Below are 14,557 nucleotides of genomic sequence, written 5' to 3' on the forward strand. Positions count from 1 at the left end.
TGTATGTATATATAAGGACCAAAATCCTTAGCTTGCTTACACTGTTGCTAGTGTAAAGATTATTACACTTAATTTTACGGGACACAAATTATGGAATTACTTCATAAATTCATGGTAACATTTCTATAAATTATTGCATTACTATACAATTACCATTTAATTATGAAGTTCATAGGTATTGACAGAGAAGTTATAATGAAGTCCTAAAACCACAAGCAATACGGTAATTATATTTTGGGTTGTATAATAAATTGAAATATGCATGTCTTGTGACACTTGATATGTTAAAACATGATAATCATACTTCTGGGCCCTGTAAAATAGTGTTACGATACTACTCTATTGGCCTCCTGCCTTGTTTACATTAAACAGAATATTTAGTAAATTTTCTATGAACGTTGTGTAGGTTACTCACAGTGTTACCAAGGCTTACCCTCCTTGGGCCAGCCCTGGAGAAGCTCTTCAGAGGATGATTGTGGACCTACCCTCTCTTTAAAGGAGGTTGTGATCAAGTTCAATGTTTTGTGCTAACACTGCATGCAGGACTAAGAGGGATAATAAAAAAAAAATAAACGATGTAATTTAAACAAAGTAACCGTCTTTCATTTTTATAGAAATCTAATTAAAAATATGTTATCTACTGGTAGGTCTTAAGCAATAATTCTTAACTTTTTCACCCCTCATACTCAAAGGGACCTGGCACAGTCCAATCAATGGGTCACTGCAGTATTGATTCTAAGGAGAGAACAAAAAGAAATGTATCAGTATTTATGGAGAAAAAAGAACTAGATAGCTTGAAAATTTCCCTAGGAAATTCCCATATATATTCTCCAATTCCCCACTTAATAACCACTACCCTTAAAGGAAGGGACGTCTATGCAAGCCTTAGGAACATAACTTATTGTATGCACTATTTCTTAATGTTTTTCCAACACATGTAAAAACCTTTCCTTTTAACTGACATTTAAAACAACTAGAGTCTAGATTTATTGTGTTCACTTGCCTAAGCCCCTTAATTGGAAACTGAAACAGAAAACAAAACAAATAGACAAAAAAAATATAATACATAGCACAACCAGAAAGAGATGTGTAGTTATTGTTTTTAACTACCCAAAGATTCTTTTCAGCCAGTGTTACGCTAAGTAGCCTTAGAAAAAAACTAAAGAGGACACAAGGCTGAAGGGATGGTGGAGGCATGGTTTAAGCATTCAAGAACTGAAATCACCCTGAGTTACTTAAAAAGAAAGCTGCATTTTAGGAAGGCACTTTTGGATTCACAGTCCAAAACCAGGTTCAACTGCTGTTAAGTATCTTGTAGTGTTTTAGCCGGAAAACTGGTAATCCCAAGGGAATTTAACCAATTAACATGAAATTGTGGAAATGTTGGAGTAACTCCAACATTTCTGTATCTCTTTTCCCAACAATCAAAAACACTACGCGCCAGTCTATTTAATGCTGAAGGATATGCAGAAGAAACGGATGGTGTTTTAGTTGGTCTTCAACCTACAAAAGAAGTTGAGGTTACTGGGCTGTCCTGTCGCTATTGTTAGTTTGTTGTGTGTGTGCATAAGAATTTTTTTTCTATGCTCTATCATGTCTAAAAATGTACCAGAAAGATATTTCTCCTCTGAAAGCAAAACAAGAATTTTGCTTATTTATTGGGGCTGGGATGTAACTCAGTGATAGAATGCTTGCCATTTGAGAGGCCCTGGATTTGTTCCCTGGTGTCACAAAAACAAGCAAACAAACCACAAATATTTATGAGAACTTTGTGTGTATGGTACTGGGGATGGAGCCCAGGGGCATTCTACCTCTGAGTGATACCCTTAGCCCCATTTTGCTTTTTATTTGTTTATTTGTTGTGATACTGGAGATTGAACCCCGGAATATTCTACCTCTGAGCTACACCCCCAGCCTTGATTGATTTATTGATTAAACAGGGTCTCACTAAGTTTCAGAGGGCATTACCAACTTCCTGAGTCTGGCCGTAAACCTGCAATCCTCCTGTCTCTGCCTCCCAAATACTGGGATTACAGGTGTGTGTTGTCACGCCCAGCTTATTAAGAACTTCTATGAACCAGGTAATAAGGAGCTATGAGAACAAAGTTATCTCAGCTCCGGAAAGTCCTAGTCCCAGTAGCAGCTCATGTACTTACACAGATACATCATAATACACAGAATAATGTGACATCTGCAAGTGGTATGACTACGGAAGTCTAGAGTGCTGCCAGTCATCCGAAAGGGAAAGCCTGAGACTTAGGCCTTTACTACATATTATTATTTATAATATTACTGCAAAATATTTAAAATTGTGTATTTAATATTAAGTAAAAAAATTTTTTTCCAGTGCTGGGGATCAAACCCTAGAGCCATTGGCAAGCTAGGCAAGCACTCTGAGCCGCATCCTCAGCCCTATATTATATTTATTATTCCTACTTGGTATTATATTCTTGCTTTTGAGATAGGCTAGATGGCCCGAGAAATCATAGCCATAATAAAGTCAACTCAGCAAGAAATGAAACTGTCCTGTGCCCCATTGTATTCACCATGTGAATCATTTGATTTCATTCCGAGATTGATAGAAAGCACCAGCCCAAACAGTTGTGGGTTTTCTCGGCAGATGAAAAGAAATTCACTGTTTTAAGAGTTCCTTTTGTTGAAAACACTATAGAGAGAATAGATAAATAGTTAATGGAAATTTTAAAACCAAAAGATTTCTTTGGACTTAAAAAACGATGACCCAGAGTGTAGGGGAAAGATTTCGTTTAGCCAAGATATTTGCAGAACTAACCTTCCTCCGTACACAGCACTCTCTTGACAGTAGTCTCACCTGGGTTGGGACACAAAGCGGCCAATTAAGAGAGAAGCAGCTGAGGCTGATGGGTACAGGACAGGTGGATCCAAGGCCCACGTGCTAGTGTGTAGAGAGAAGGGGTTTTCATCCACAGTTCCCATCAGGCTAGGGCTCACGCTTGCCAGCAAGCAAAAGATTTCTGTTTCCCTCAAAACGAGCCTTCTCGAAGCACCCTGGAGGAATCGCTGGCCTCTCCCACCACGGGTGAGTCTATGGAGTTAAAACGCGGTATGCCTGGTAGTTTTATACTATGACCTTAACACTTTCTTCTAGCTAGACTAGTCAGTATATCAAGGAACCAACAGGGAGTCTCTAAAAAGCAAAAGCTAAATTAAGGTAATAATTCTCTTGATTGAGTAACCAAATCTTTACATGCAAGTAGAGCCCACTGCAAACTGCCAGAGATCTGCTGGAGAGGGTTCGTGGGAGTCTCTGCTGTCGCACCGGGAGGTGCTGGTGAGGGTGAATTCGTCATGGTAGCCGTTGTTGGTGTTGTGATGTGCGTCCCTTTACATGGTGGCCACGCTATTTATTCTTCACAAAATATCTCTTTCCAGTACTGTACTAAAGGTTTCAGGAATGATGCTCAGTTTGGAGAATTCACATGAGCCAAGAACACAAATCTTCGTCTAACAGACCTGTCTTTCCAAGGTTGAGAGCTCTAACCAGAAGAGCAAGCTCTCAGAGATCTTAGGTGCAACTCAGAACTAGTGGTGTGCCGGGCCCGCGTGATTACGGCCGGTGGCAGCAGCAGCAGCACTTCCGAAGCTGTAATTGCCTTCAGCCTGTCGCTGATGAGAGAGGAATCATAAAATCCCTTTTCCTATAATGCAGAAAGATGAGATGACACACAAATTTACTGCAGCCTGGGTAAAGTGATATTTCAAAGCCCTGAGGATGCGATTCCATTTATGTAATACCATGAGGAATGTAGTCCTCATCCCATCCACAAGTAGAATACCACGGAGGGTTTTAATTGGTTAGCTTTTTCCTAAGAGAACCACAAATTGAAGATTTCTAAAGGGAAACCAACTAACCATTCCTTAAACATTATTCGTTCATGTTTAAAATATGTTTTTCTGCTTAAGCCCTTTATGCTGTTGCTCTTACTGATAATGTTGCAAGTCAGGGTGTTTTATGGTTTGGTTGGTTTTGTGTCAGTACCAGGGATTGAACATAGTGGCCTTCTACCTCTAGGCTACATTCCCTATTCCTGTTTTATTTTTTTTTATTTTGAAACAGGGTCTAAATTGTGGAGGGCCTAAGTTGCTGAGGCTAGCCTCGAACTTGCAATCTTCCTATCTCAACCTACCATTTTATAGTTTTATAGTTTTGAAATCTTTCTTGACTGTTTCAATGAATTGAATGTTCTGTGATCTTTATTTCCATTTTGTTTTAGAAATCAGCTGGGCGTGGTGGTGCATGCCTATAATCCTAGTACTTGGGAGGCTGAGACCGTAGGATCACAGGTTTTTAGCTAGCCTCTGCAACCTAGTGAGACCCTGTTTCCAAATAAGAAATAAAATTTAAAAAATCAAGCTGGGGGGGTAGCTCAAAGGAGTATGCCTCTGGATTCAATTCACAGTAACACACACACACACACACACACACACACACACACAACCACTAAAAAATAGCCCATAAGATGCATGGGTGTTGGGTTGCAACAGAAATGGAAATGGAGAAGAAAACACCAATTTTTAGGATGTAAATATCCCAAAAGGCCATGTTCCTTGGACTCCACAACTGCCAGCAAGCTTTGTTTTACCAAGTCTTCCATAAAATGATCCAATATGAACATAATTGAACCTTTCCCTAAAAACATTGTTGGCAAGAACGCATGTGACTCATTGGAATTTGGGTTCAAACCCACATCTGAAAACTAAAAGCTTTAAAAGCAAACATGCATAGCAACTTCTGGGTGTTTTTCTTTGGAATTTAGCACTGCCATAATGATTTTTCATGTTTCTTGATGGTTAGAGGCTTTTCATGCACAGCATATAATATAATTGATATTCATTGAGCTCTGAGTGTTTCAAAGAAAAAGCTGATATACATCTTGCAGGGTGGTGTTGCTCATTATCATTTTTATTTCACTGGAAAGAAAAAGATGAGGGAAGTGTAATTAATTTGACATAGATAATTCGGGGCTGAGCATTTCATTATCAACACCACTTTAAGTCTGTTGCATTATTAAAAGTTTTTTGTCCGCATTTTACAGCTTACTATTGCTGTATTTTCTGGAGACACAAGACCATTGTATGTGGACCGTTTCTCCACTAATCTGTGTAATCAATCACTTGACTACCATTAACTTCTTAGAAATCCCCACTGTCAGCCTTGTTTGCTAAAAAAAAAAAAAAAAAAAAAAGAAAAGATGTTGGGTAGGTACAAGTGCTGAGTTTTCCCACTCATTTCCTGGGTTATTTTTAGAAAGACCTTGCCAGTGTCTCCGACACGGCTTTGTATTCTTTATCTGCAAACCCTTCAGAAATCCACCCATCACCATGGAAGCTGATCCCTGCCTCTTAACAATGATTTCTTCTGAAAAGGTATTTTATAGGAGCAGCTAAGCTGCCCTCAGCAGCTCTGTCCATCAAACCACGGACAGCAAGAAGCTACTCCACTTCTACAAAGGCAGGCTCTGCTCTCCCAACAGGACTTTCCTCGACGATCCTGCTTGGTGTGGAAGGAACTTTCTAACTCAGCACATGAGACACAATAATTGAATGCTGTCACCATGTTTGTAGAGGTCTGAGGTCCAAAATGAATCCTATTGTCACAAGGGTATAGTAACAGTATCTATGGATGTTCAGTAAGTATTTGCTGAGCCCTATAGGGCTCTGGCAAGGAGAGGAAATTCCAATTAAGTTCTTCTCTTCTTGAGGTTTGATTTTTAACTTAGGGTAAGGCGAGGTCTTTGTGGTTTAAGCCATTGTCCTTTGGTTCCAAACTCTTCTATGTCTAGAAGACATATGTCTATGTCCTTTACTGTCTCACCACTAGAGGTTGTCAAAATGGGACTCTAGGCAGAGAAGAGGAAGCTGGAGGAGGGATCACGGTGCTTCCTTCCGAGTTTGCTTCTATCAGCATCAGTCTTAGCAAGGGGTTTGCAGCGGTTGGCTTTAGACTCTGCATTCTTCGAGCTCCCCAGAAGCCACCCCCTTAGGCCTCCCGAAGGCAGCAGCAGCACAGTAATGCCTTCCTTAGCAGCCTGGCTTCCAAGCACAATCTTCCCAGGTTAGACTTTACTTGCCCTCCCTGCAGGGAGCCGAGAGCTTACCATAGGTCTAGAAGCAGAGAGCTCCCACTGGCCTTGGCTTGAAGATTTTCAGCTTCTTGGAGTCTACCTGCATGTGGCCATTCAAAATGCAGGCCCTTACTCTTCCACAGGAGAGTTATGTTAGGATAATAGAATCTGATCACAATCCGTAACTGGTAGCAGCAACTCCTCTCTCCCCCAGACAGCTGTCCTTTGTCCTTACCTGTCTATTTCTTTGCAGGGGTTGTGCTGTGCTAAAGATGGCCTAATGTAGGAGACTAACTGGCCTCACCTTTCCACTGAAACCCACCCCTTCTTATTCCACAAACCCAGTTTCTCAGGCTCTGCAGACCGGTCCTCTAGCAACAAAAGTCCTACCCTGTTCTTTGCGGCTGACGCCATTTTAGCCTCAGCCCATCTGCTGGCAGATGTCCTAATAAAACATTGCTGCTGGGTCCTCATCCGGCCTGGTTCCTCTCAGCATTTGACTTAAGAAGTTCTGGCCAGCCTATGAGTTCCATTTGCATTGTCATTCTGTGACCCTCACAAGTAAGCGCTGGTCCTGTTTTTGTATGAGATTGGCCTGGTGGCTAAAGAAATGAGGTCATTTAGGGCTGCCATAGAACAACTCTGGTTCTCTGTCCAGCACTTGGAATTTAACAGTTTAAAACCTGAGCTAGTGCTCTCCTTTCTGAAAACTCCACAGTTGGCCGAGGCCCTCCCCTGCAACATTTTGTATAATTCATAATTACTAATGTAATTGGGGAAACCAAGGGCGTAGTGATGGCCTACACCTGTCATCCTTCTTGTTCTCAATTTGTAAATATAAAACCATACAGTCCACACAGTTTTGCTTCTGCGCACATCTCATCTCGACTACTATGGTAATCGAATCACTACATCTCTGCACACAGTGGCAGGCTACCATAGTGCTTCCTGTTGACAAAGAACTCAGCCAGCCTGTACGCCAAGGACATTATCAAACCAATCCCAAAGCTCATCTCCCACCGGTCTCTTTCCTGATGCCCAGCAACATGATCAGCCAGGGTTTAGTGAAGAGCACAGAAACCACACAAGGTAATTGAGTGGAGGGAATTTACCTTGTTGGATTGATGCTGGAAGGCTGAATTTAGTGTAACCCATGTAAGAAAGGAAAGCAGGTTTTTCTATGGAAGTTACAAGTTCACATAGAAACTGGCAGGCTTCCATTTGTAACTGTCGCTTAGGAATCCCTTTTGTAATTTTTGTACATGTGTCTGTGTTCCAATCCCGGTCAGTTTACTGCTTTTATGTTTCTCCTTTTGTAAAACCTACCTGGTGAAAACTGGCCAACCAGATGAGAATGTAAAGCCATTCTCCAGCCAAAGGGGAACGACATAGTGGCCTTCGCATTAGGGGATAAAAGGCTGAGCGCACTGCCGCCCAGGGTGCTGGCTGTGCCCGTTTCGGTGGCGCTTGCACCCTCATGTACAGAAGTATATTGCCTTGCTAAGTTACTTTCGGTTTTATGAGTTTTTATTGCGGCTCCCCTAAAATCTAACACCTACAGCTAAAAACAGCAAGCAGCAGCACCTCTCCTACACCTGGCAGATTCAAAGGGAAGAAGCTGAGATTATCAAAACCCAGAAGGGCAGGGAGTGGGCTCTGCAGAACTGGAGCAGGGGAAGACATTGCTGTCAGGCTGTGTCTGTGGCAGTTCTTGGACTGCAGTGTGTGTGTGTGTGTGTGTGTGTTAGGAATTGAATTCAGGGGCATTCTACCTCCAAGGTATACCCCCAGCCCTTTTTATTTTTCATTTTGAAACAGGATCTCCTTAAGTAGCTGAGGCTACTAGCCTCAAACCTGCAATCCTCCTGTCTCAAGTCTCCCAAATACTGGGATTACAGGCATGAACCACCATGCCCAGCTGATCTTGACAATCTTGAGAAGTATGCTGTAGCAAGCCCCTCCACTGGAATCTGTCTAATGCCTGCCTGTGTTGGATTATTTGGTGGAGGAAGGGCACAGACATAAAGTGCAATTTTCTTCACAAGAGTACTTAGGCAGCACGATGCCCTTGATACCCTGGCTGAGGTTGTATCTGTCAGGTTTCTCCATCATAAAGTCACTCTCTCCCTTCCTTCCTCTTTTCCATATTCTCTTCTTTGGAAGCAAGCAATGTGCATATACCTCAGAAGTGGAGAGTTAATGCTTTGTCTTCTTGAAAGTGGCAGACACACATAAGTTTTCGGGGATTCTTCTCCAAAGAAAATTTGTGTTCCTTCCCAATTCACACTTACTTAAACATTTCAATCAACATGGACTCATTTTATACTTTAGGCTATAATCCAGTACTGCCTCGTTGATTCTGTTGCTCAAATTATTCCAGCTTTATACACCGGGAGCTCTTTTAAACTGGATCCTGTTGTCTCTTTGACACACTCTCATAAATGCAGGGCTTTGAGTTGGTTTTTGTTTGTAGGGTTTTTTTTTTGTTGTTGTTGTTGTTGTTTTTGCTTGTTTTTTACTTTCTGAGACTACAAGCTACCTCAGGCTCACTAGGTATTTTTCCTATTCTGGTCTTAGAATCAGGCATTTCTCTAACAAACATTAGGGTTATTTTAGAAACTGAACCCTACAGCAATACATTGATTGAGCATGCTGCAGTGGGTACAAATAGCCTAGGAAAGGATGCTGGACTAAACTCAGGGCATTTATAAAAGCCCTCCCACCTACATGTTTTTAAGACAGGTCAGAGGACATTGTTATGATAACAGAACTATTCAGAATGGGTGACTGTGGGAACAACAGAACTTGTTTGGAGACAGGAGTGTCGATGTTAGCAGCTGAAACACCTCTGTGGTTGTTGCTGGTACTATAGGCTAGAACACGCCCATGGAAGAGACTTCCATTTCAGATTTTTCTAGTCATTTCCAAAGGAGTCACATACCGCCAGGTTTGAAGGAAGTTATTCAAAATACAGCTTTATACCCGCATTGCTCACTCATGTGCCCTCTGAATGATGTCCTTGCACTAATCCTGTAATTAACATGAAGCTAGAACAACACTGCTGGTGCATTATCTCTCTTGTGGTAAAAATACTAACTTGCTAAGGACAAGTGTTTACAACAAACACCAATTTTTCTAACCCATTTCGGCTCATCTTCATTTTGAAATGACTGAGTTGCGACTTAAAAAGTGGAGGGGAGCCAGGCCTCCCTGGGTCATGGAGACCCTCAGATGTAGATTTTTCTTTTCTTCTGACATAAGCGGTTTGCTTACATCTGTGGAGATGAGAATGCAATCACTGTAACGCAGGAGACCCCACGCCGGCTTTGGACGCTTGCATTTCCTTGCACAAAGGGCAGTGCGTGTGGACCTTGGGCTGTCTCTTGAAAGCTGTGCTGTCTCGGAAGCATGCTTGCATTAAACATGAGACGCGGAAAAGTGCTGTGGCCACGGGGGATTGCAGCAGCTCCTCATGGCCCCTGAGGAGTTCAGCTCTGGGGGAAGGCAGCACACGGAGCTGAGAAGGGCCTTCGCTACGAGACGCAGCACCGCACTGTGCAAAGACTGGTGCGACTCTTCATTATTGTGGTACTGGGGATTGGACCCAGGGGTGCTCCACTGCTGAGCTGGCTGGTGTGGATTTTGACTACAGATGAATCTGTTTTTGATGTTGTTATGCTTCTTCTTTTTCTTTTTTTTTTTTTTTAAGAATGGTGTATTGTAATTATGCACCATAATAAGGTTGAGCGTCAAGGGCTGGGCACAATGGCATATGCCTATAATCCCAGTACTTGGGAGACTAAAACAGAAGGATTGCAGATTTGAGGCCAAGCTCGACAACTTAGACCCTGTTTGTTTCAAAATAAAAAATAAAATAGAAATTGGGGTCTAGCTTAGAGATAAAATTAATTCCCTGGGTTCCATCTCCAGTACCAAATAAATAATGGTAATGATAATAATGATGATGATGATGGAGTTCAGAGTCATAGAAACTTACATGCACTCAGCACTTGGTAGGCTTCCCTCGCACTCCACCTCTACCTGTGAAGTTATTAAGATGGGACCAGAAGAGACCCCACCCCGGCCCCCCAGCTGACCAGGGCTCAGCCTACTGGATCCCCTTCCTCTGCTGTTTCTGCTGTGTGATCGCCAGGCCTGGCCTCCTCCTCCTCGACATCCGCACCCCTCCCCAGCTTCTTCTTCAGGGGTCACAGAGGGTCCCGGGAGCTCCTTGGACTGGTTCACAGGCCTTTATCTCAGGCGCTGCTCCTTGTAATCGCTGCACTGGGCCTGGTGATTCCCAGGTCTGAGTGTTCGGGGACCTAATGCCCCCTTCCAGCCTCCGTGTCCTCATATGTAAGTGGAGGGGATCCCACCCGCCTCAGAGGATTGACATAAGACTCGGCAAGAATAAGGCCCAGTACCATGCCTGGCAACAAGGGGGACTGACATGAAGGGCAGGCCCTGCCAGGCTTCTCAGAATTCCCCGGGCAGGATGGGCACCGGGTCTGCTGGCAGCCTAGGACAAGCTCCCTGGTGGTTCCGATGGACAATCAGGCTTCTTTAGAAATAGCACTCTTCAGCCGGGTGTGGTGGCGCACGCTTGTAATCCCAGCATTTGGGAGGCTGAGACCGGAGGATCGTGGTTCGCGGACACCCTCAGCTACTTAGTGAGGCCCTCTGCAACTCAGTGAGACCCGGTTTCAAAATAAAGAATAAAAAATAGGGCAGGGAGTGTAGCTCGGAGGTCAAATGTCCCTGGGTTCCATCCCAAGACCCGCAAAAAAAAAAAAAAAAAAAGCACTCTTCCCGCTCTAGCTCTAGGGCCCAGGTCTCAGTGCGGTCCACTGTCCCTGTCCACCCTCAGAGGCCCCATCCCTACTGGGTACCTCCACTTCCCTCAGAATTCTGCCCACACAAGGGAAAGAGCTAGACCCAGTCGTTGCTATATACTTACACCCTTCTTCCTCCCCAGGTCCTTACTATAACTGGTGGTGGGATTTTAATTTTTTTCCTTTCCTTTAAAAAAATACTTTTATTGGTTTGTTGTAGCCTCACATCATAACATAATTCATGGTGATGGTGACATGCACACACACCGCTCTGAATCCCCAATGCTGATAAGCAGCCCTGAAACTTCATCCGCAACCGCTCCTCTAGGTGATTAAGAACATGTCTGGAAACTGTCCAAAGGGTGATGGTTCCAAGCCTGCCGCTGACAAGGCAGTCAGGGACAAATGTACAAGTAGTTCAAGGGAGTTTTCTTCGAAGGGAAGACCCGCGCCTGAGCCAAGTCTTTGGCTGAAAGGGTCGCTGCCCTTAGTGGAGGCTCCTGGACTTGAGAAACTGCAGTGAACCCAGATTGCCGCAGTTACCAAAGGTGGCCGCTGGAGGGCGATGTGTCCAAACAGTCTCTTTCCCCACCTGGAAGGGCGCAGCGCAAGGGTTCAAGTGCAAGCATGGATTTCCCAGTTCCTTCTGTTACTGGGGCAAATGGAAACCGTGTAGCTCCTTCTAAAATCCTGTGAAATATTACGCTTTAGACAGTGAGATAAAAGAATATGGAATTCTACATTCAATCAGTTACGATGGAGCCGTGGTTCACAATCCTGGCCAAAGATAAGGATTGGTTAAAAAAAAAAAAAAAAAGTATAGCTGTCGACACCCCAGGTAAAACCAATTAAATCAGGAACATTTGCATATTTTTAAAGCTCCCCGGGAATTCTGCTGCTCACCCTACAAATTCTAATTAACACATTGGTAGCAGGCAAGAAGGAGAAATTGATGGGAGAATATATTAAATTTAAATAATTCTATTGTGCTTTCTCCCACCGCTTGGGAAATCACTACTGATATTTAATTTTAGAATTAGTCTTGTTTAGCCTACTTCTAGAAGGGAGCAGTGGTGGAGGACTACATGAAGTCATCTTGTGTCTGTCCGAAAGCCCATTTTCAAATAATAGCAACCTCAGAGAGCTAACAGGTCATTAACACTTGTGTGTGGGTTTGTTTATCAGATATCAAAATAGATCCTGAAAAAACTGAGGCCAGCGGAGGTAAAGTTTCAAAGAGGAGGAAGAAGGAAATGTGTATTAGCTCCCCCTATACTGACTTTTCTTAAAAGGTCATAAAATATTAAACACTAAAATAAAACCACCTACAATTCTTCTATTACTACTGACGCTTCTAAATAATTCCTTTTCCTGTACTTTATGTGCATATTTTTAAACCTGTAATTTCTACATAATTTTGACTTATCCTTTTTTTTTTTTTTTTTTTTTTTTTTTTTGGTGGTACTGGGGTTCCTGGAAGCCCTTCTATCTCCGGACTACACTCCCAGACCTATTTTTACATTTTCATTTTGGAAACAGGGTCTCCTAAGCCAGCGCGCGCGGCTGGCTTCGAACCTGCGCGATCCTCCTGTCTCCGCCTCCCAAGCGCGGGGATTACAAGCGTGCGCCACCACGCCCGGCTGACTTATCCTTTTTTACTTTAATATGATCATGTGAATCTTTTTCTCAGGCTTGAAAAAAAACAAAAAACAAAACAAAGCATGATGGAGGGCTGCCCAGAGTCATGTGGTATGACTACACTGCACCTAGGACCACAGCGGAGCACAGCAGTGTCTGCCCCGAGCCTGCACCTAGGACTGCAGCAGAGCACAGCAGTGTCTGCCCCGAGCCTGCACCTTGCTATAGGCCTTGTTTTTATGCTTCTAAGTAGAAAAGAGCTGCCCACAGATCCTTTTTCCAAGGGGCCTGGAAGACACAGGCTGGAATCTCTCGGACCCAATCACAAATTCCCAGGGAGGCAACCTTCACTGAGCAGGCTTGGTTTGGGTGTCTTCGCCTGGTCTGCCCAGTCGTGGCTGGGCAGAAGTGAGCAGGAGTGAGGTCACTCCTGGGAGCTCCAGGGAGCGCGCTGTAAACTCGTGGGGGTCAGGATAGACGGCTTTAGGAAAAAGCATTGGGGCAGGTGGCTCCTCCACGCCCTCGCAGCCTCTCTGTTCTTCACCTTGTATAGCTTCTTCGTCCTTCACTGCCATTTTGTTTGGGCATGGGAGACACTATGTTACTAGCTGTGTGGGAATCAAAGAACTATATATATATATTTTTTTAAAAGGCTCAGAATCTAAACAAGAAGACATACCACCCAGGACAGGAGAAGTTAAATAATATTTGCCACTTTTTTTTTTCAGTATTGGGGATTGAACACAGGGGCTTTTTACCTCTGAACTACACCCCAGCCCTATTTTTTACTCTTTTTATTTTGAAACAGGCTCTCACTAAGTTACGGAGGGCCTCACTTAAGTAGCTGAAGCTGGCTGTGAACCCGATGCTTCTGTCTTCGCCTCACAAGTACTGGGATTACCAGCATGCACCACCAGGCCCGGCAACATTTGCTACTCTTTTACTGAGCAGATTTATGTGCCAGGTTCCATGTATTTACTATTTCATTCACTGTTCAGAATCATTCTATGAGCAAGGTACCAGCACTGCAAATGTATAGCTAAGCAAACCGAGGAGCAGTTGTCAAAGGGGATGCGAGCCCAGGTAGCCAAAGCCCTCATAATTTCCACAATGCTAGGCAATCTCTTATGAGCCTATAGTTACCTGACCTCAAAATAGATGAATGAAAGATTCTCATAAAATTGGGCATCAACTTAAGGATCTTGGAAAAATCCAGCAAAGCCTTTAATGGCTGCTGTGCCTCCTTCCCCTGGAAATTGACTTAGGTAAACCGCAAAATCACATTAGAGAAGGGAACCAATTTCATTTATGAAATGCAGGTATACCGCCACCAGTCTACAACACAGAGGGACAGATCTGTATGGAATGCCAAAATACACACACACCGGGGCAGTAACATGTTTCAAGAAAGTGATGCAGGAAAAATTATCTCTGGAACAGAGCATTTTTTAGCAGCTCCAAAATACTTTTTCAAACAATTTCTACATTAAAATCTAGCTTTCTGGATTTTACAGAAGACTCACTGAATCTTTGGGAAGGGGGACCCCCCCACCACCACTAATAACTGAAGTGTCCGCTCACTTCCCTTCAAGGAACGACGGGTTTGGTTAACTTCAAGCCTTTTGGCTTTGCCAAGAAAAATGTTTATGTTTAACAATTTTATTAAAATTTAGTTCATGCCAGGAATTGTGGCCCATACCTATAATCCCAGTACTTGGGAGGCTGAGACAAGAGGATCACAGGCTCGAGGCCAGCCTGAACACTGTATCAAGACTCTACTTTCAGCAACATAGTGAGACTTTCAAAAACAACAAAAAAGGGCTGGGGCTATAGCTTAGAGGTAGAATGCCCCTGGGTTCAATCTCCAGTAAGAAAGAAGGAAGGGAGGAAGGAAGGAAGGAAGGACTTAGTTTACATATCATAGTATGCATCCATTTAAAGTAGACAGTTATTCACAGACCTTTAATGTCCACAATTTTTAAC

The sequence above is a fragment of the Muscardinus avellanarius genome (genome assembly GCF_963383645.1).
Source record: "Muscardinus avellanarius genome assembly, chromosome: 4".
Lineage (NCBI taxonomy): Eukaryota > Metazoa > Chordata > Mammalia > Rodentia > Gliridae > Muscardinus > Muscardinus avellanarius.